The 21,552-nt window shown below is 37.9% G+C and overlaps 1 long non-coding RNA gene across 6 annotated transcripts in view; it reads left to right on the plus strand.

The window, feature by feature from the left end:
* Positions 1 to 411: 411 nt before the first annotated feature.
* The window catches only part of LOC106515412 (uncharacterized), a 22,557-nt gene continuing 1,416 nt past the window's right edge, over positions 412 to 21,552 (plus strand). The window contains exons 1-4 of one of the 6 annotated variants that reach the window (XR_001310005.1): positions 412 to 532; positions 15,147 to 15,378; positions 16,691 to 16,858; positions 16,961 to 17,065. This is a non-coding gene — a long non-coding RNA (uncharacterized LOC106515412). Of the gene's footprint in view, positions 533 to 14,733; positions 15,379 to 16,690; positions 16,859 to 16,895; positions 17,066 to 21,552 lie in introns of those variants that run through there. The other 5 variants (XR_001310010.1, XR_001310009.1, XR_001310007.1 and 2 more) reach the window with 5 other exon arrangements.

Here is a 21,552-nt window from a genome sequence, read left to right on the forward strand (position 1 = left end):
GAGACACAGGGTCACAAATCAGTGATTCAGTGAGGTCAATGTATTACTCAGGAGAGCAGATGAAAATGAGTTATCGTGCTAATTCTGGTGTGTTTTTATTCCTGGAAAACTGAACATTGTGCACTGTTCTTTTAAATAAATTAATTAAATGAATGAAATGTCCATCACAAGACTGTCCAAAATTGCCAATGTTCAAATTTTAAAAAATTTAAAATCCAATGAAAAATGTTGAAAAATTGTAAATTCTGACAGCCACTGTGGCTTTAATCACCTAACTGATATATTTACGATAGTGTTGAAGATAAGAGCCATTTGAACGGTGCAGTCTTGTTTTTCTAAACCTTTGACCCCCCCTTCAGCTGAGCTGCTCCTGGGGTCATGGGAGTTTGAATGTCCAGTCAACATGTTTTGTGGAGCTGTAGAGGATCTACAACTGTGTTCCCTACAGGGTTTGAGTCTTTGACACAAAGTCCAGCTCATCCAGGTTGGACTCCACCAGGACGGATCCTCATCCCAGACCCTGCTTGTCATGGTTTGTGACTCTTAAGTCCTCTCATCTAGGCTTTACATAGGCGATGTGATTCTCCTGGTTTCTTCGTGACCTTCAGTGCAGTCAGGATAAGAGTCTGCTTCTCTAAATCCAAAACCACAGCTCTGAACTGGACAATGTGGAACTCTGTGAGTCTCTGCCTCGATTGTATGAGTCGTGTTTTCAAGAAGAGTTTTTGCTCTTTTAGTTACTAGTTGGAATAATTTTTTATTCAAATCTCAATTATGGCAAAATTCATATTTTCTCCTCTTTAGTACTGCAGCTTGTTCTCATTCTAACTTATTTTGTCAGCTTGGACCATATGTTATAAATGTCTTTAGAAGTGAGCATATTGTGCCCAGAGTTTGGTTCAACAAAGGATAACTCCTCTGTGCTGTAAGCAGGTACAGAAAAAGAACACCTAATAATAACTCCAACATGTTTGCACACATATCTTCAGCTGGTTGACATCAGAGACTGAGCATTTGTACAAAATTAGTAGCACGAATCTATAGGGAACCAAATCACAACCCAGTGAGAGGCAGATACTATTCTAGGCTTTAGTGTTTGTGCTTCATTTTTATCTGCATAACTACTGTGTAACTTTTATACTCAGTTTTTTCCAAACACCATGGATCTTTTATAATCACATTTCAGAGTACATACTTTGTTTTCATTTTTTCAAAACCTATGCTACAATTAACTTTTAGCTATTTTGTTCATTTAAATTTGTATTTACATTTTTGCTTACATTTATACTACTTTTTGTTGTTTTTTTTTCCTATATTTGACTAAATTGATCACTTTACTGTTAATTTTAGCTTTAACCACACTGATTTCAGAAATTAGCTGTAGTTTMATTTAATTTAGCTGTTAGTTCCAATTTTACAGATTCTGGTATTAGGAAATGATTTACTACTTTTAACTTTTGGCTTCAGTTTGCTGATTTTAGCTATTAGCTATTGTTTAAGTTTTCCTTTTTTACTGTATGTCTTTGCTTCTCTTTGGCTAATTTTATGTTTTCATTGATTTTTAGGCTAATTTTAGCTTTTAACTACAGTTAAGCTTGTTTACTGTTTATTTTTGTTAATTTTAGCTGCAGGTACAGTTTTGCTAATATTAGCTTTTAGCTAATGTTTTTGCTGGATTTACTGTTATACTATTTTTGCTTTTCAGCTAATTTTAGATTTTTGCTATTATGTTGATTGTTCTAGTATCTGGTAATTTAAGATTTTTGCTAATGTTTTCCTAACTTTAGCATTTAGCAAAAGTTTAGCTCACTTCAGTTTTTCAGGGTTCTTCTAGTTTGTCTTTTCTGTTGTAAAAACTGTAGGAAATTGAGAGATTTTTTTTTTCAGTTAGTCATCTTAGTCTACATATTTTAAAAAGTACATACAGGGATAAGCGGGGGGATTAGATACCCCTGCTGGGCCATGAGGGCAAGTAAATGGTAAAATACACTGCAGAGCAAAGTCCCTTTAAGCTCAGACTCATGGATTTATCCCATAGATCAGAGCACAGAACATGGACCATGGCAAATATTAGATTTAAGGCTACATGGGGTGAGGGTCTGACTGTTCAGTCCTGTTGAAGACCAAAGTGGCTCCTGTGTAAAATCATATTTAGTCTGCTCCTACAGCGTCGTAACTGTCTGAAGTGGCAACTTTACCAAACACATCATAGAATAACCCGTACGACCCACACAACCTTTAATCTGACATAAACTCAGACACGTGCCTGATATGATGAGCCATCTGCTCAAACGTGCACAAAATATTATTATAAACTGTAACAACAACCGTGTCCCCATCGTGCCCTCTAAAGCAAACAGTCCCTGCAGACAATTGATTTCATTTGCTTTTTGGTCACACTGTTTGGAAAAACCAAAGTTCCCTCGGCACCGTCCTGTTTGCAACGTGACTTCGTCTTGCCGGGACACACGGCTCGCAGAGTTTACGGGAACACATAAACACGGCCGCGTGTCGACAGCWGCACGCACCAACAGGACGGCGGGAGAAGGAGAAATGTAAATAAATATTTGTGTCCACGCGGCYTTTTCAGGACAGCGTGACTCAGCGCTGTCGCAGCTTTGTTTGGAGACCACCTACCATCAGCCTTACGCAAAACGCTCGACCTTTTTAACTTCCTGTTTTGTTTTCTTCGTCATTTCCCATCTTTCTCTTGCTCTCTCGTCTTTTTTTATTCTGTTTAAATTTCACGCACACCGCAAGGAGATAAGTGAATATCAGTTTGTGTGACCTTTGTGCAGAGTTGTTGAGCAACTTCAACAGTTGAGTCTTTAACAAACAATAAATCATTTTCCTGCAACAGATTCTGCATCACCTGACAGCTGGTTATCTTTACGTCAAGATTTGTCTGTCAAATGTAAAAAAGTAAAAAATAAAATAAAATAAAGCAACACACGTGTGTGAGCCATTTGTTTTTGTCTTGTTGCTGGAGAGAAAATCAGTACTCCTCCTCTGATAACTAAACACTTGAATCTGGTCTTTTTCCCTCCTTTTTCCACACAAGTCATCTTATGCATGCCACAAAGGTTATTAATAAAGATGTCACACAATCCACTCAGAGTATGAGGATGACCCTCAGCTTTTATCACCATGAATTTTGGCTGAATATCCATGAAAATGACAGAGTTTTGGCCATTTATGTATCTGCTGGAGGGTTAGTTAGCTATGCCACCTACTGTACATTCAGTCGTCAACTCTGAAAAGTTAATCAGCTATAGATGTGAATCCAGTGATTTTTTTGAGAGWTTTATTAAAATCCATCCTCCYTTGCTAACAGACAAAGAAGCACACAGGCTACATGATTGTAGGTGGCAGGTGATAAAAAGGGTCTTAGACACCAAACAGTGGTGATAGTACCTTTTAACTAAAACTCCTTCAGCTAATAAAAAAACATCTGAGTAAAAAAAATAAAAAATACATCAGGATATATAATTTCTGATCTTTTCTACAAGATTTCATGAGCTGCTTGTGGAGATTTGTTTCCCACATGAGAATCATTAAAACTAAAGTTGGCCATTGATGGTGGTCATTAACGTCTGACTCGATTCATTTGACCGGTGCTGGCTGAAGTTTAGCTCTGGACCAGTAAAGTTCTGCTCCTACGAACTGGGAAAACAGTTTCTCTTTTGTTTTTCTGTAAAATGAGATCCGTTAAATGCTTTTCCACAAACTGTTGCCACTAATATCGAGACTTAAGGRCTGCAGTTTCACTTTACGTGGACATGAGTTTCAACTTATCTCTGTAGTTTTTTAATCATCAAACGTTACAGAGCAAAACGTAAAGAGTCTCAGTTTCAACAAAAACTAAAAGCTACGGTGGCAGAAAATCTTACAAAACTTAGGAGAATAAGAAAGAGGCAACACAAAAGTGGCATCAAAACCAACAATGCTCAACTGTGGAGTGAAGTGAAGCTGAGGAACTAAAAGGACTGGGGAGGATGAGAGAAGTGGCTGCAGCTGTGACAGGTAAAACAGCATATTTATAATTATACACATTACACAAGTCTTCAGTTAGTGTCACACAGTAAAACACGAAAAGATGTTTAATGAATGAACTTTTGACATAATTAGAAATATTACAAAGTTTAAAAAATAGTACAGCAGGACCAGAGTGTATYTAGTACTTTTCTTTCCATAGAGTTAAAAAAAGAAGAAACTCATTTTAATCATTCGCACATCAAAATATTTGGCCTGATCAGGAAAACTGTGCTGACTTGTAAAACATTTATCTTTGAATTGTTTAACTTATTTACATTTTCTTCACTATGAATAAAAAACAATTTTGTTGACCTCAGTTCCTTCAAAAACATTTTCTCTGAAATCTATTTCAGCTTACTTGCTTTATTGTCTTCTGCTAATTTAAGCTTTTTTGTACAGTTTTGCTGCATTCATGTTTTAGATAAAGTCTGGCTGAATGAAGCGACAGTTTTGCTACACTTCAATTTTAGCTACAGTTGTACTATTTAGCATTCAGTTAGTTTAGCTACATCTATCTTTTGGTTAAAAATTCTGCTGATTTTAGCCAAATTTGGTGGACTGCACTTATATAACGCCTTTCTATCCATCCAGGACACTCAAAGCGCTTCACACTACAGACATTCACCCATGCACACACACATTCACACTGATGATGGTAAACTACAATTGTAGCCACAGCTGCCCTGGGGCACACTGACAGAGGRGAGGCTGCCYTACACAGGCGCCACCGGACCCTCTGACCACCCTTAGAACAGTGGTTCCCAACCTTTTCAGACTTGTGTACCCCCTGAGCTATTTTTCCATACCACTAGTACCCCCTCAGTCCAAGACTATTTATTTAAACCCCTCAACTCAAACAAAGATAAATATTTTGTCTAAAAGGTGAATAAGTAATTGAATAAATAAACCAGGTTATTGCAGGTACAGGAAGCGACAGTGTCCAAAACACATCAGAAACTCACACAAATTAGCGAATTCTGTTAGATTCCGCMTTTTGTACTGGATTCCATTTTATTTTGTCAATTCTGTGATTCAGTCTGCATTTTCCACATTGTGAAAATCATAGGGACTGACCTAGCTCTGTCCTATTTTTTTTTAACAGAACTGGGAAATTTACCACGTACCCCCTGTAATATGCTCGTGTACCACTAGGGGTACACGTACCCCTGGTTGGGAATCACTGCCTTACAAGGCAAGGCGGGTAAGATGTCTTTGCCCAAGGACACAACGATCGAGTTGACTGGACAGGGATCGAACCGGCGACCTTCTGGTTCCAGGACAACTCCCCTAGCCACTCCACAGCCGCCCCATTTAAGCTACAGTTTTGCTACATTTAGCTGATTTTAGCTTGTTGGTTCTCTTTTCACTAGCAATACTTCAGATATTTTAAAGTGGGGTGCTATGGAAAGTTTGAAAATAGGTAATATCGGTTGTAGATAGTTTATTGAAGAGATAGAAATAAATTTCAATTGGATTGAAAAGAATACAATAATTTTTTTTATATTTCCAAACAGATGAAAGCTTTCCTACAACCATGTGTAAAAAGTGTTTTGTTTTGTGTTTTATTCTTAATTTTTCTGTTTGAACGTTTTTTTTATTTCTTGTCTAGTAAAATAAATCACGTGTACTGTTGTACAACAATGAAACCAGAGCAACACATTTGTTGTCATGACAGTTGTGTGGATGACATCTATAGGATTTAATTACACATTTGTTGTGTATTTTAGCCAACTTTGAAAGAAACTGGAAACACAATCTGATCTGGCAGACTGTTTCTTTAGGACAATCCCCCCTGAAACAAACACAACCACCTGCTTTTATTTGAGAAAACCACAGGAACTTGTGTGATGAGTGTTTTTTTCTCTTTGTCATTACCTGTATGTGTAAAATCAGATTTCTGTGTTCTGTTATTGCTCTGTTATGTGCAAAAATAAAAATCACTGTTGACTTTTACCGAAAACCACCCAGACAACTCCGGCGTGTGTTTATTTCAGAACACAGCTGACAACCGTCTGAAAGATTTCCTCCTCGTCTTATCTTTGCATCAATTAATCAACAGCTGGTGTCTGTTGCGGACACGCTTGCAGACACGGGCGCGCACACGCAAACATTCCTGTGCTCAGATGAATAGCAGCCATTGATGTTCCTCCCTTTGAGGCCCTGCTCCCAGAGTGAGGGTTGTGCTGAGCAGGTAAGTAGCGTTAGGAAAAAACGATCCACCCCAGGGCTCCACTCCCCCCCCCCCACACACACACATGCTTACATACACCCCTGCTATTGCTTACCCACCTCCATGTTTTCTCATGTATCACGGCTTCCTGGGCCTCTTTGCACTACCTGCCGGCACATTCTTGCCCCGTCCCTGTCAAAGCTTTTTGTGTTTGCGCACTTTGTTGCTTCGCTGCTTCTGTCACTCCGTCTTTATTACCGTGTTTGTTGACTCCTCTCTTCCCATATTCCCCCGTGTCTCATCTGTTGTGCACGGGTCGCCTGCCTCTCTTCGCCAAACAACACGGGGCACGCGGTCGGGACAATGAGACGGTAGCTGCGTACAGGTCAAGAATACTTGACTAAATACTACCACACATCGAAGTATTTTCCCAGATGTTGCGTTCCTCTCTGCACTGACCCTGACAGTCACACTACAGCCCGCCTTTATTTTCACCGTTTTCAACCCAAACACGCCCACCACCAACAAAAAGGTGTCTCTGATCTTTTCCTTCCATGAGCTAGAGTACTGTCAGCTCTTAAGTCTCAGACCCACACACCCCTTTAGCTGACCCATCCACAAGCCCCCCCACCCCTACCCCAGAGCTTAACTGGGTGGTCTCCTTTACTCCCATACCCCCATTCCAACCCACCCCTCCCTATTTTTAAGGGTCAGAAGTCAGAGGTGAGCCCTGACAGTGTGTGGGAAACGTGCAGTGCCGTGTGCTGCATCGGCCCAGGCAGGGAGGAGAGGAAGGGGTTACCTCGTTTCCTCCCAGGACCCTTACAAAAGCTGCTTAATGGGACTCTGGGGTCAGTGAGACAGAGAAACACTGGCGTAGCGCCGGTGTCCGTTACACTTTTGATTTATTGGGCCCATTTATTGTTTTTTTATTTTTTCCAAACGTGCTCTTGTTTGGGTTGGGCGGGAGACAGAGCAGACTGGTGTCGGCTGCAGGGATCAAGAAAGACGCCGTACAGGATCATGGGCTGAGGGGGGGGTTGGTTCGTGTGCTTATGTGTATAATTGTGTCTGATGTGTGTATATCTGTGTGGCAACCGAGATCCCTCGCTGAGTTTGTGTTAACTTGAAACATTTATTAGTGACTGTCTCGCCAGTGCTGTGTCAGAGGAGCTTAAAGTGATTTATTTTGACGGGCGAGTAAAGAAGCTGCTTATTTTAGCAGCAGATTGTTGTGTATTTTGGAGATGATGGTGTTAATTTGTTTCKATAGAGGATAACAAGTTTGAGTTTGAGGTAATTTTTGTGCTGGAAAGTCTTTAGATTAACTTTTAATAAAGAGTTCTCTTTGTGTGGTAAAGTGTGTTAACTTTGTTTATCGATAAATTCAATGAAAAAATAGAAATAAATCGTGGCTTTAGCTTTTCCACTTGCTGTTAGCAAAGACCTTTATAAAGTAGTGGCTCGATACAATCAATTCCCTTTCTGATTCTCATACCGAGTATCAATATCTCTGATATTAATCCCGTGTCTGATAAATCTAAAAAAGTATCTACAGCCAGGCACTCATCTACCAGGGTCCCACAAGGGTCCYTACTTGGACCGCTGTTATTCAGCCTGTACAGTATATTAATGAACTCCCATCGGTGTGTGACAGTGTAGATATCCAACTATATGCAGATGATACTGTCATCTACGTACATGATAAGAACAAAGATGAAGTTGCTTCCAAACTAACGGATGCCATGATAGCTACTTGGCTTAAGCATGTCTGCCTCCAATTAAATGTTTCTAAAACAATTGGCATGTATTTTACCAAACGACTAGAAAATACACCTGACCCTGACATGTCTATTTTTGGAGAGATCACATTGGTCAAGCAATTTAAATATCTTGGGGTTTTGTTTGATACAAATTAATCATTCAAACCTCATGTCAAAAAGATAACAAAAATACTTAAATTTAATCTTGCAAATTCGGCTGCAAAACCTTTTATGAATGCCATGATCTTTTCTCACATCACTTACTGTTTAATAAGTTGGGGACAAGCAAACTCATCAACTCTAAAGCCTGTGGAGATACTTTATAAACAGACATTAAAGATTTTAGATTTGAAAAATCTGTAGGATCCCATCATTGTAAGATTTTAAGAAAACATCATTTGTTGAGTTGGGAAAATATGATCACATTTGTAAATATTTGTCTGGTTTTTTAAAATTCTATGGTCTAGCATCTCCTCCACTTGAAGCACTTGTCATGTTGTTGTCGGTAAGGACCACCAGAGCGACTGTAAGAGGAGATTACTACTAAGAGGAGTACAGTACTCTGGTGGTCCTTACTGACAACAACATGACAAGTGTTTCAAGTGGAGATCTTGCTGTACCTCTTAGACGAAGTACATTTGGTCAGAATTCTTTTTCAGTAAAAGCTTCACTTGACTGGAATAAAATACCAGAAAACATAAGAACCAGTGGTTCCTTCAAATTATTCTCAAATGCCTTAAAATCATGGATCCTGGATAATCAACTGTGTGGACACTAAGTATGGGATTCTTTTATCCATTTTGTATTTTTAATGTTTTGCCTTTAATTGTTGTTGTGCTAAATGGCTTTTTATTATTTTTAATCATGCTTTTTGTCATGTTTTTAGGATTTGTATTTTTTTCTCTTCTCTTTAATGAAAGTAATTTGTTGTTTTGTATATATTGTTTTCATATCCATAGGAGCTTGAGGGACTACAGATAAAAACTAGCCTCTATGGCTAATTCTGGCATCTTCTGTGATATGCACTGTCCCTTCTTAAATAAATAAACAACAACAATTCAATCATAAATAATACAAGACACCAAAGTCTTTTTTTTTCATTTTAAACTCAGAGGTATATAGACGGAGCGTCCTCATTTATAATATAGCTGAACTAATAGAAAAACATAAAAATTAGACAGTCATATAAAATATGTGAAAAAAACAATAAAAAATAAAGTAAAATAGTAAATTTAATTTTTTATTTAATTTAAATAAATTACTCTTATCAAGAACTTCTATAAAAATGAAAACTTGCATCTTAATTTACATTACATGAACAAATTAATGTGAAAATACTGAAAATGCAACATCTACTGACTGTGGATGTGCCGCTGCACTTACGTGTTACCCAGGCAGAAGGAAAAAGTAGTTCCCACCAACCACGTATGATTTAGCCAAGATTTCAATAGTTTAATTATTTCCCACTGTGTTTCTGTTAATAATATGTTACCTGAAACAATTGAAGTATCGAAYCATTTTGATTTTAGAATCATTTCCAGAACATAAAGTCGTTGGTGGGATCAACATTTCTGTATCGATCCACACATCACTATTAGAAAGTCTGAAGAACCTGAAGACCACTTWAAAAGAGTACAAGAATGTTTGGTTTCTAAAAAGCAAATTACATAGACATCACAGATGCCTACAGAACACGTCTTGTTGAATACAATCCCCTCAGATTATCAGAGACTAATACAATCCAAGGAAGTTCAGAGTAAACTTCCTGATTTTCTTTTGTTGTCTTTGTCTCTACTGAAGCCCACAACAACAAACTACTAAAAATAGAAAGGTGTTACGTGAGACTCATGGCAGTTCCCGTCACTCGTCTGTGTTTGGTTTGAACAGTTGATTGACCTTTCTGTTCATTTTTTTTTATTGTAGGACCTAGTATATCACTTGGGTTATTTTATTTTTTTCCCTAACAGATCTTTTTAGGTCACTATCACTGTTTCTGAATGTTGTGTGCTTGTGTTTGTTCTGAGGTGAGGGGATTCTGAGGTGGGAAATGACATCATGGAAAGTGACTGCTGTGAAAACAGTCAGCACAGCCCCACAGGTGGGCTCTATGATTAAGAGATTATGGAGGAAATGAAAGAGCTTCAGAAACACACACACCCATGCATACTCACGTGCGCATGCAAGAACTCAGGATTCAGTCTGGAAAAGGAAAAAGAAGCACGTGTGAGTCATTGCAAGCACTGGAGGAAGACAGGTATGGTCAGGGTTACCTGTCCTGGCTGGTTGCCACCTGCAGTTCTGACTCAATGATTGAAGGGAGCTGATTCAACATGGCTACAGCCCCAAACAATCCTCCTCCATCATCCATTCATGCACACAAAATGTCATCTTTCCACTTTCATAAGACGTGTAGTTCAATGTTCAGTTTCTCCATGGAGTACTGCCCCAATCTGACATCTGCCACTGGAGCAGCATTTCTCTCCCACAGTATAGAGCTTAATCGGTTTCATGTGCCGTGTACTCTTACTATTAGTTACATGTGTAGTGATCAAAGAGAGGACCTTGTGCTCTTTCTGTTGAAAACACAACATCAGGGCGAAACCTTCTTGCCTTCTAATCAATTCCAGATTCACATGGGAGAGTTGTTGTATTTTCTTTGAAAACCTTTTGCACATGAGACCAAAAAAAAAAAGAGGAGGCAAACATCTTGTGAGGTGCACTTTTAAATGACGTCCATATGCCTTTGTGTTGTTTACTCCAAGGTGAAGTCACACTTAAGGACAAAATCAACCAAAAGGCTTTTTTTTATTCCAGCTTCACGGGAATGGGATCGGCACTTCTGCACCGGTGCAGTTTCCTGCTGAGAAATCCCAGCAGAGGTTGTTTGTTTCTGGCCTGAGGGTGGTGGRTAAGGGAAGGGTGCAGGGTGCACTGGTAAGTGTGGAAAAGCCGTCCTAGCCTAAAGGTCCACTTTTGTCTTAGATGAGCAGGTTAATCAGACACTCGACCTGTGAAAGTTCCCAGGAGGKGTGGCTTAAAGACGGGTAAGACTAAAGGCAAAGGGATGATGGATGTTTATGCTGCTGTCTGAAGACATTGTTGTTGCAGTAACCAAGGAGGGAATTGGCCAAATTGCCACTTTCCAAGGCGAGATCTCACGACCCCCATCAAAACTGGTCACTTCTACAAAAGTTAATTACTCTGTTCCATTGTGCCTTGATCAGCCAAAAATAAGCCCCGAAAGATGTGCCTCTCCGCAGTGCACTCAGATGGGTGACAATCCACCACAAAAAGGTTTAAACCACTTGTTATATTGTCTTATATTATTTACAGTGAGACATACATTTTAATAATGTTTAAAGTGGTCTTGAGGTGAATATAGTAGTTTTCTAGTATCCGAGATGTGCCGAACTTAATAATAAAAGTCATGAAAGATGCTTGGTTTCCCTTCAAATGTCTTTTAATACAAATTTAAAAAGTATTGAATTACAGTGCAGGCTTGTTCCGGGAAACAAAGGGATGACCGATTCCTCAAGAAGCACACAAAAAATCCAATAAAGACTTGACACATAACATTAAAGGTGCTTCGATTGATCATCTACCACATGTCAAGTAGGGCTGCTTGGTTATTGACTTGATATGGTTAATAATCTGAATCTTTGCACTGAATTCGAGAGTCTGAGATCTTAATCAACCCTGATCCTGCAGTATCTTCAGACAGATTGTCACTAAGTCCACTTAGTTAGTGAACTCACCATTAAAACGGCTGAATCCTTGCAAATACTCCAGACTTAGAAGAGTCTGATCTCTGATGTGGTTATACAAAAGAAATAAGACTATACCTTTTCAAATTGTGTTATCTTTGGTATTTTTCATACATTCAATAAAGCAATTTTTATGACTGGTTGCCAACAAAGGTCACTATTATGTTTTTAGTTAAGTAGCCAACTAGTACTTCTGCTACTTACAAATCATTGGAGCAAATTTAGTCTTTTTGACTGACGGCTAATAAAAAGAACCTAAACTTGCATTTGAAGTTGGTTCTTTGCTAAATTGTTTGTAATGTGTCAGTTTTTTTTCTGCCTAAATGATACATAAGTCTGAGATTAATAAAACTAAGATATATTTTTACATAAAATGAAGGTACAAAGTAAAAATAAGATTGCTTTATTGACTTTTTGGAGGAAAAAAAACATGAGGAATGACTTGACACTTTTGTATTACATTTAAAGGCGAGCTCAAGACTTCCATTACAATTTTAACTTTATTCACTTAGAGTCATTAAGAAAAGGCAATATTACAAAGAGCAAGACAGAAGAGATGAAGCTAAAGAAAAAAATGGCTGTTAAACCAGCTTTTTAATGAAATTGAGTTGAAATGTGTTTGGCTACTGTTTGCAGCTGAGATAAGATGAGATGTTGAAAAGYTGGTTAAAGCACAGACAGACTCCTGGAAACGAGACAGAGTTTTGTTTACACTTACCCCATGATTTGAGGTGAGAAACGATGACAAGCGAGATGAATTAAAGACGGAGCTGCTGGCCTCTTTTAAACACGCAGGTTAAACTTAGCATCCAACTCACCACAAGAAGGTGGCTTCTTTGTCCTCGTCTGATCTGTTTAGACTGCACACGCTAAATTTAACTTGAAAAGTTTAAAAGGAACAAAAAAGTAAAAAAGAGATTTTCTTTGTGGGCTGTTTTGGAGTTAATTAAAGAATACAATCAAGTGATTTACTAGCCATGGATTTTCAAATAAATACATTTTTTTCTTTTCATCAATGATATGATATCTGGTTCATGACTTGTGTTCTGTGTTCAGATTTAGACTCAGTCTATATTGGATCATTTGTTGTGAATATGTAAAAACTCACTATCATTTCAGCTTCACATCCATGACAAAACATTTTAAGATCCCTAAAATAAACTTTTTTTTAAGTAGGCTACTACAGTATTTTTAGCGTAAAACAGCTAAAATGCTATTTTTTTAAGCGTAGACATCYTACCCCTCCCCTAAAGTTTAGATGACCTGTTTATTTTGTTTTATTCACATTTTGCTCTCGATGCACAGATTTATTTGCATGTTCCATCATTGTTTCCTGTTTTTGGTGTATTTTTGTGGAAGTTCTGCAGCGCCWCATACAGGCCTGGCATAATCACTGCAGCATTTTGGAAAGTTTTTGTGTGAACGAAGATGTTTCTTGGAACAGTGCTTTACTCAGTGTTATTATCTAAAACAGCTATTACAAGTATTGTTTTTGGAAAAGCTGTTTCCCTGAAGACATGGCTTTAGTTCAGGACTTCTCAAACTTTCTGGATGCCTTACAGGAAAGACAAATTTGCCAAGGACTCCCTCAAAAACCCTGTGCTGCTAAAAATAATTTTTAACTTTAAATATTTATTTATTTATTTATTTATTTATTTATTTATTTATTTATTTATTTATTTATTTTTTTTTGGTCAAGTATGTTTGTTTCACTGGTATATTTGGTACCATCATGTGTGTATATATATCCACTTGTTTAAATTATATAATTAATAATTTTTTGCAGTTTATTGTGTGGACCTCCAAGTTACAGCTCAAGGACTCCTTCAGGTCCTGGGACCTCAAATTTGAAACCTCTGCATTTATGCAGTTATATAAAACTGTCATGTTTTTCAAACAGTATTTTTTGTTATAGTTTAGTTTGAGCCTCTTTTTTTGTGATTTCAAACATACATTTTGTTTTAAAAAAAAGTTTTGACCTGGACATAACATGGTTGTTTCTAAAGAGGGATATTGAAGAAGACAGAAAATATAAATTATTATCAAAACAGTGCTAGAGTACGAGTTTGTAACATAAAAAAGATAAATAATGTCAAATCCGTAACTTGTATTTGTTGTTAATGTTTCATATTGACAATGTCTTTTTAGTTACWAAATTATTTTTGTTTTCAGAGTTACTATTGTCATAATGTCAGCATTTGTTGTTCGTGTCAAACTAAAAAAATTGAACATATTTATTACATTTTGATGAATTTATCACAGTTTTTCTGACATCTTTTATTATCCTGGATGTTTGATGAAGCACAAAGTAATCCATGTTTTATTGTACCTCCTCCTCTCTCCCTCAAATGGATCAACTAGCGTGTCAAGCTGACAAGAGATGAAAAAAGAAAACAAGAGAGCAAAGTCAAGTTGTGTTAGGTGGAGCTCACATTGGGTCTGGAGCTTTAGGGGGATGTGGGCTGCAAGCATAATTAGATGATTTTAAGGGAGAACAGTGGGAGGATGAGGATCAGCCACACGGTCACCTGCAGGAGGAACACCTGCACCATTGGGTGTCCCCACAAGCCATCAGATGAACCCACCTCCTGACCCCTAAATTATAGACACTCAGAGAAACAAGTCATACATTTGACCAAATAATTTATAAACTTTCTTCATTTTGAATCTTGTTTATGATCTACTTTCAGGGCTTCACAGGCGGTGCGCCACCTAGTGGAAAAATATGGAAACTGAAAGTGGAGAGACAGGGAAATAAAAAAAATGAAAGGAATGCATTTTTTTATGACAAGTCCAAAATTAAAGCCTGTTCTAATTAACCCAATCTAAGCTTCAGGACGTCAAAAACGTATTAATAGACTTCAAGAAGTCCTTGATTTTTTTTGTTTGTTCCCATAATGAACACTGGGGATAAATTTAAAACAATTTTAGAATTTGTCAGGAATAGTTGGATTAATTGAACCACACCAAAACAATAAATAAAAAGACTTATTTTAAATTYTGAGCCTGCCACCTGACTCTAGAACTAATGGAATATAATGTGGATGCAAAGATTAAAAATATGAACAGAAACAAATGTGTGGCTGACATTTTTTATCCCCAGAAGACGTGCTGAGAGTTAATCTCTCTTTCTCAAAGCTGGCATTGTTCAAATAGTTCTTTATAAAAACGAAGATAATGAAAGTTCATAACCTTTGCACAAAAATTCCACACCTAAATACCTGAACCTCACTTCGCCTGTTTAATTGTTTGATTTAATTATCTTGACGCATCAAGAAGATGCCAGCGTTAAKCATCTTATTTGTGCAAATAACTAAATTAAACTCCAACAAGCCAAACGTTGTCGAGAAAGCGATTACCAGACATTCCTGTGGTGAGTAACTGCATTGAAACAAGTATGATTTTTGTGTGCAGGGTCATCCGTGTGATTTGTGGCTGTTGTGGTCAGTCATGTCATCAGTCAAACCTGACATCCTACCGAGGCGACTGGTATGTCTCACTCACACGTTGCTGCGGGACGGGCCAGTAAAAACTTGCAAGGACTCCAAACAATCGCCACGACATCACGTTTACTCCTTTTTGGATTTCGTTCAAATTAACTGATCAAACAAGAACCAGCAGTTTGTGACTACTTTAACATGTGCRGGTAATTTTCTTTGTTAAATTGTTGTTTTAGCAACACTAACTGTTTGATGGTTCCCGTCCCTCCTGGTGCAGATTTGTGAYACACCAATCGGAGGCCAGAGCACGTTATCTTTACATAACAAGATGCAAGAATCTGATAATTATGGGATTATGCCTGGATGAAAAAATCTCAAGCTTTTTGACAGATTTTTAGAAAAAAAAGGGGAAAAGAGTTTTGTGAGCCTGAGGGAGGTATACAGGAGTGTGTTAGATAACCAGAGTTTTGGTAAATGATGTGTAGGGTTTCTATACAAAGACAGAAAAAATGCATGTTGGAGCTAAAGACTGGAGGTAATGAGGCTTTGTGGGGAGACATCATTTCCTCCCTCTTATTTAGTCTCAGTTTTCTGATGGGATTTTGTTCTCTTCAAACAAATAAAATTTAAAAACGTTTTAAAACAGAAAATATAGTTGTGTACGTTGTTGCTTTACTGTTTATAATATATTCCAGACATAATTTAGAATCATAGTTTTGTGCTATTTTTACTCTTTGTAGATTGAAACATTAAGCTTGATGGGGAAAAGTGTGCTGTGACTTTTAGTGTTTTTAACTTTTTGAAATATTTGACTTCATTTACAAAAAATCCTAATATACACACCGAGATTTGATTCTATCAGATACATTGTTCTCCAACATTTAATTTTGGCACACCTGCTCTGCTTTCGCCTTCACATGCCCCTTTTAAATTTGAAATGTTTGGCTAATTTTAACTTCATTTGCTTKCTGTGGGTTTTAGCTTTTGGTATTGCTAATTTTAGRMTTTACCGATGAATTGATATATTTAGTTTTCAGCTATGGCTGTTTTAATTTTAGTTTTTAGCTACTGTTGTGCTAACTTCAGCATTATCTACTGTACYTTTTTTTACTAGTTCTGTCTAATGGTTCCCCTTTCTTTTAGTTTTGACCACAGTTTTGCTACATTTAGTTCTTGTTTTGCTAATTGTAGCTTTTAGCTTTTGGTTTAGCTAATTTTGTCTTTTATCTATGGTTTTGCTACTTTAGTTTTTTTTAACTGGGGTGCAAATTTTAGCCACAAAATTGGTGCAATTGGTCGTTATTTTGCTACTGTGGTTTTTAACTTTTAGTTTATTGTAGCTTTTTTTCAATAAACTTTTAGCATCTGTTTGCTACATTTAGTTTTTAACTTCTATTTTATTTTTAGCTACCATTTTGCTGAGTTAATTATCTGTTCTGCTAGTTTTAAGTCCAGTTAAGAAAGCGTTATTGTTGCATTTACTTCAGAAAATCTATTTTCTTCATTTTGTTTTTGCAGAGCCTGTGAGGGAAAACCATCGACTGACAATCAGGGAGTGAAAAGATCTCCTCTGATTCTGTTTTCCCCCCGAGGACCCGCAAGTTGATCTTCACAGCAGATCTGTATGAATTCCACATTCTGTGAATGACATCATGCAAAGATTCCTCAACATGTTGCATCCAGCATGTATGCACTCTCTGACTGTGATTGATTATTTTTACAGGGCCGGATAGAAGACAGGAACACATCAGGGCTTGTTGCTAATTGAAATAATGTGTGTGATTTCAGCAACAAGCTTTGGATGAGGAATTGACGCAGGTAACTGATGCAACGCGTAGAAGCAGATGAGCTTTGGCAACAAATGAGAACCGTGCTGATAAAATGAGTCACGAGGTATTTTTTCAATACTAACTTTATTATTTCAAATACTCAGTTTCAATAGCTTCAGAATTAAACGTATTGTTGAAATTTAGCAGTTTAGTTTTGTTTACAAGCGTGCCAGTTTTAAAAGCTTCTTTTTATTGGTCTGGAGTGATGTCACAGAGAACTGTGGATTTACAAAGGGAGAATCTTCAAGCGTCACAGTGATGCCAAATAAGGGATTTCRCAGTGCTAAGGCAGCTARAGAACAACACATTATTTCTGAAGACATACCTGGATTTAAAGCTTGATCAGGAAGATTAAATGCTATTTTAGTTACTGAGATCTGTATGGACTCATTTTACGCAAATTTCAYTTACAGCAAAAATCAATAATAGCAAAAATCAATATTTCTACTTAATTTGCAGCCTGAGCTCATTTCAACTCATATTGCAGCAAATCTTTTCAAGAACAGGTTTGTTCAATTTGGACCMAAGAGCTTGAGAAAAATGACCTGTYTATATACTGAACATTACAGGAAGGTTTCCTAATGTTTTGACCTATTTTCTTGAAACTTGTTATTATTTTGTYWATTTTATTTTGTGAAAAAAGTCATRGCAGTTTAAAAWGTTTGCTAATTTATTTTCTTTRATCATTTAATGGCAGCTTTATTTCGTGTTAACACAAAGGACCCTGAACCTAAAACAACTGTGCATTTTTCTCTCTTACCACCTGTAATCTGTTAGTAATCAGCACACRTGTTGTTAGTCAGTAATCAGTACTGTACARACACTCTGGTTTTCCTCACTTGGTCTCATCTTTTCCTGCCTGATTCCTGGAGCTTGTTTTTCTGTTTTATTTAAATGTCTTCTTGACTTTGGATGATWTGTATACCTTTAAGAAAAAAGTTGATTTTATACAAATTTCAGTTTTATTCCTTCCCTGAATTTAGGCTCAGCTCACCGCCACCAAATGTGGCAAAGCTTCATTTTAGTTAGTGAGGAAGCTGCAGCTGCAAAACAAAATAAACCAAAAAAATAAAAACCTTTTTGCTCCTCCAACCACTTGACCACAATCAACCTTTGCTTCCTCCAGGCTGACAATATGAAATGCAAATGAAGGGCAAGATTAGTGTTGTGGAGGTGAAGACAAAACAGCTGGAGTTTGTTCGACTTTAGATCCTAAAGGCACCGCCACACTATAGTGTTTTAGATGAGACATTTGGAAAATTTAGTCTTTCATGCTGGCATACGCTGATGATCTGATGTCACATGATGGTTGCAATATGCTCCAACATGCGCTGCATAAGTTCAGCTCTTTGAAAGATTTTAATCCAAATGAAAACAATAAAAACAGTTCTCTTCTTTTGTTTTGCTGCTAATTTCAAAACCTGAGCGCGTTTCAAACACTTGGCTTCCTTTGAGCGCAGCTATTACAAAGTCATGTTGAGATTTACTGCCATGTTTCTTAACTCTGAATTAAAACGGAGCATAAATCTTTCATTTAGCCAGCAAAGCTCATGTGGAACGCATTTAGTGAGTTGTGCAATTATTGGAGATGCAAAGAGAGATGACGTTTGGTGCCTGTGTCCTCATTGTTTCCCTAAGGAGCACAGCAGGCTGAGAAGGAATGATCATTAATATGGCGAAGTGCACAAACTCTGTGCAAGACATCAGAAAATCTGAGTTTAACTAAAAGAATCTGTCAAATCTGCGCTGAGACTTTGTGATAATGCTACTGAACCATTTGAGTCTAAAACGCACTTTTACTTAAAAAAAACACACAATAACAAACATCACAATGCAGGAGAAAAAAAGCTTATCGCCCATCACTCCAGAGCGAGAGATGCTMCCACTTGGAGTATGTATTGTGGATGACTCTTAGCTTCTACCACACCAAATGTATCCCAATATCTGGAATAACTGACTGAGTTTTAGCCATATTTGTCTTGGCTAAGATCAAACAGCTGTGGCAGCCATCTTGAATTGAAACGTTAATGAGTTGTAGACGTGCAGCCGGTGATTAGTTTTAAATTCTCAAGGTCAAATCTCTACTTGATCAACAAAAACTGTTGAGATTCTTGGTTCTTGTGTGTTTGACAAAACTGTAAGAAAAATATGTGTTCAATACAACTGAAGTCAAGATGAAAACACAATTGTCAAATAAAATGATTTGTGGTAGAGAATAAAATCATACAACACCAGAATTCTGAAAACCGAGTGAGGTTTAGTTGTCACCGGGCTAACAAGGAAAACCACACATTTTCACAAACACACAAATAGAGAAGAGAAAAGAAAAGTGTTTGATTCCTGGATTTATTCCCAATGACACGCACGAACACAGCCACCTATAAACAAGGATTTTTCTTTTAATTTATCTAATACCATGCATAAAAACCCACCAGGCAATCTAACCTAACAAATCATGGATTTTTCCTTTAACCAGGCCTAATATAAATGCCCACTCGCCACCACGAATTTGTTTAGTCTTCACCCACCCGTCCAGCGCAGCCTTTTACAGAAAGCTCACCACCCGATTTTCGGAAACGCGCTTAAAACGGCCTAAGAAATATTGTCACTACCTAAAAAGGGCCCCATTTATTTCCTGATGCATCTCAGTAATCCAGGTAAAAAATCAAAAAGAAACAAATTGTGTAGGTCTTCTGACCCAGAGACCCCAAACCCAGACCCAAACCAGTGGTTATTCCGTATGTTGCGGGTGTTTCGGAGAAACTGAGACGTTTATTTTCTAAACATGATGTCCCAGTYGCTTTCAAACCCCAAAACACATTACGGCAAAGGCTGGTTCACCCCAAAGATCCGGTGCCCCGGCACAAACAGAGCAATATTGTATATGCTGTTAAGTGCCAGGAGGACTGCGACCAGTTATACATCGGGGAAACAAAGCAGCCACTGTTCAAAAGAATGGCCCAACACAGACGAGCTACATCTAATGGCCAGAACTCTGCAGTTTTCACTCATTTACAGGCCAGCGGTCACTCTTTCAGAGATGAGGATGTTCTCATTCTTGATAGAGAGGAACGTTGGTTTGAGAGAGGAGTAAAAGAAGCCATTTTTGTAAAGAAAGACTGTCCATTATTAAACAGAGGTGGAGGCCTCCGTTTTCAGTTGTCCCCCTCCTACAGTGCTGCTATTGCCAGTATCACTCCAGCCCCTGTTAACAATAAGTGTTAATTAGGTGTCAACGATGGCCATGTGATGTGATGTATCAGTCACACGGAGGCTGGGCTTAAAAGCCTGAATTTTGCCTGAAACTCTCAGACTGAAGAAGTCTCTTGGAGAAGAGACGAAACGTTTCATTAGAGAAGAACCCGTCCAGAAGACCTATACAATTATTTTTCTTTTTGGTCCCATTTATTGTATGACCTTAACCCCCCACAGACTGATGTGTTCAAATGCTTAAAAACCATCTTTTACCGTTCACATTAGACGCGTTTGTTTAGTCTACGCCGACTGACAAGCTATCAAGCTAGCATTGCTACGCTGGTCCACAGGCATAGCGTAGCAATGCTAACACAGAAGCTAGCTAACAATTAGCGGGTCTGCTTCAACGCTCCGACACACAGGTCATCACGCAGAAACACTGATCGCCGCACAGTCCCATTATGTTAACAAGATGGAAAGCAAAAAAGATTTTGCTCACCTGTTTATTGGCGCCTTAGGACGTGCGTCGATACGGCGTCTCCCACGACCGGCCTATTCAGCCGCAGCCTCAACACAGCCCCGCTGTCAATTCGACCGTCAGCCGAACGTCAGTGTCACCAAAACTGCAAGAAAAAAAGTGTGTATGTGTGTGTGTGTGTGTGTGTGTGTGTGTGTGTGTTTTAAGTATGAGCTTTGTGGCCACTGTAAATTCCTGCAGGTGTCTCAGCTCATTACGCTTTGTCTGTTCGCACCACGTCGTGTCTGAATAACCCTGACTTCACGGCTTTGATCCTGTGTGTAAAGCAGCGGGTCATGTAGAGATCCTGCATGTGTTTAATGTGCAGGAATGAGTCATGAGGAAACAAACAGCCTTTATGTGTACACGAACAACAGAGCTCACCTGTGATTCACTTAAATGACTGTTTGCTGTAAAACGTGGTTTTCAGTGGGGCTTCCCTGATCTGCTGGAATTTCTGTGTTTTTACATGTGTTCCTTTGAACATTCAGCAAAATATCTCGTGAAATTCAAGATGGCTGCTACGACCAAGCAATCTTTACGAACACTAAATTGACCATAATGCAATCAACTTCACAGATATTAAGGTCAAATTTTGTGTGTTGTTGGCTGATACTCATCCCTAACAGTTGCAGTAAGTGTTAAAATTAATGGAGTCAACTCTGTTTGTTAGCAAACTGTCTCATAAACCACATAATGGATTTTAATGAAACTCAGCTAATCATCTTTTGGAGCACATATATCATATTTATTCATGGATAATACGATCTCGGCTATAATACGATCATCATTTATTTTTTTGAGCTTAAAATGCATTAAAAATCTAATTATCGATACCC

This window comes from Austrofundulus limnaeus, unplaced genomic scaffold (assembly GCF_001266775.1).
Source record: "Austrofundulus limnaeus strain Quisiro unplaced genomic scaffold, Austrofundulus_limnaeus-1.0 Scaffold29, whole genome shotgun sequence".
NCBI lineage: Eukaryota > Metazoa > Chordata > Actinopteri > Cyprinodontiformes > Rivulidae > Austrofundulus > Austrofundulus limnaeus.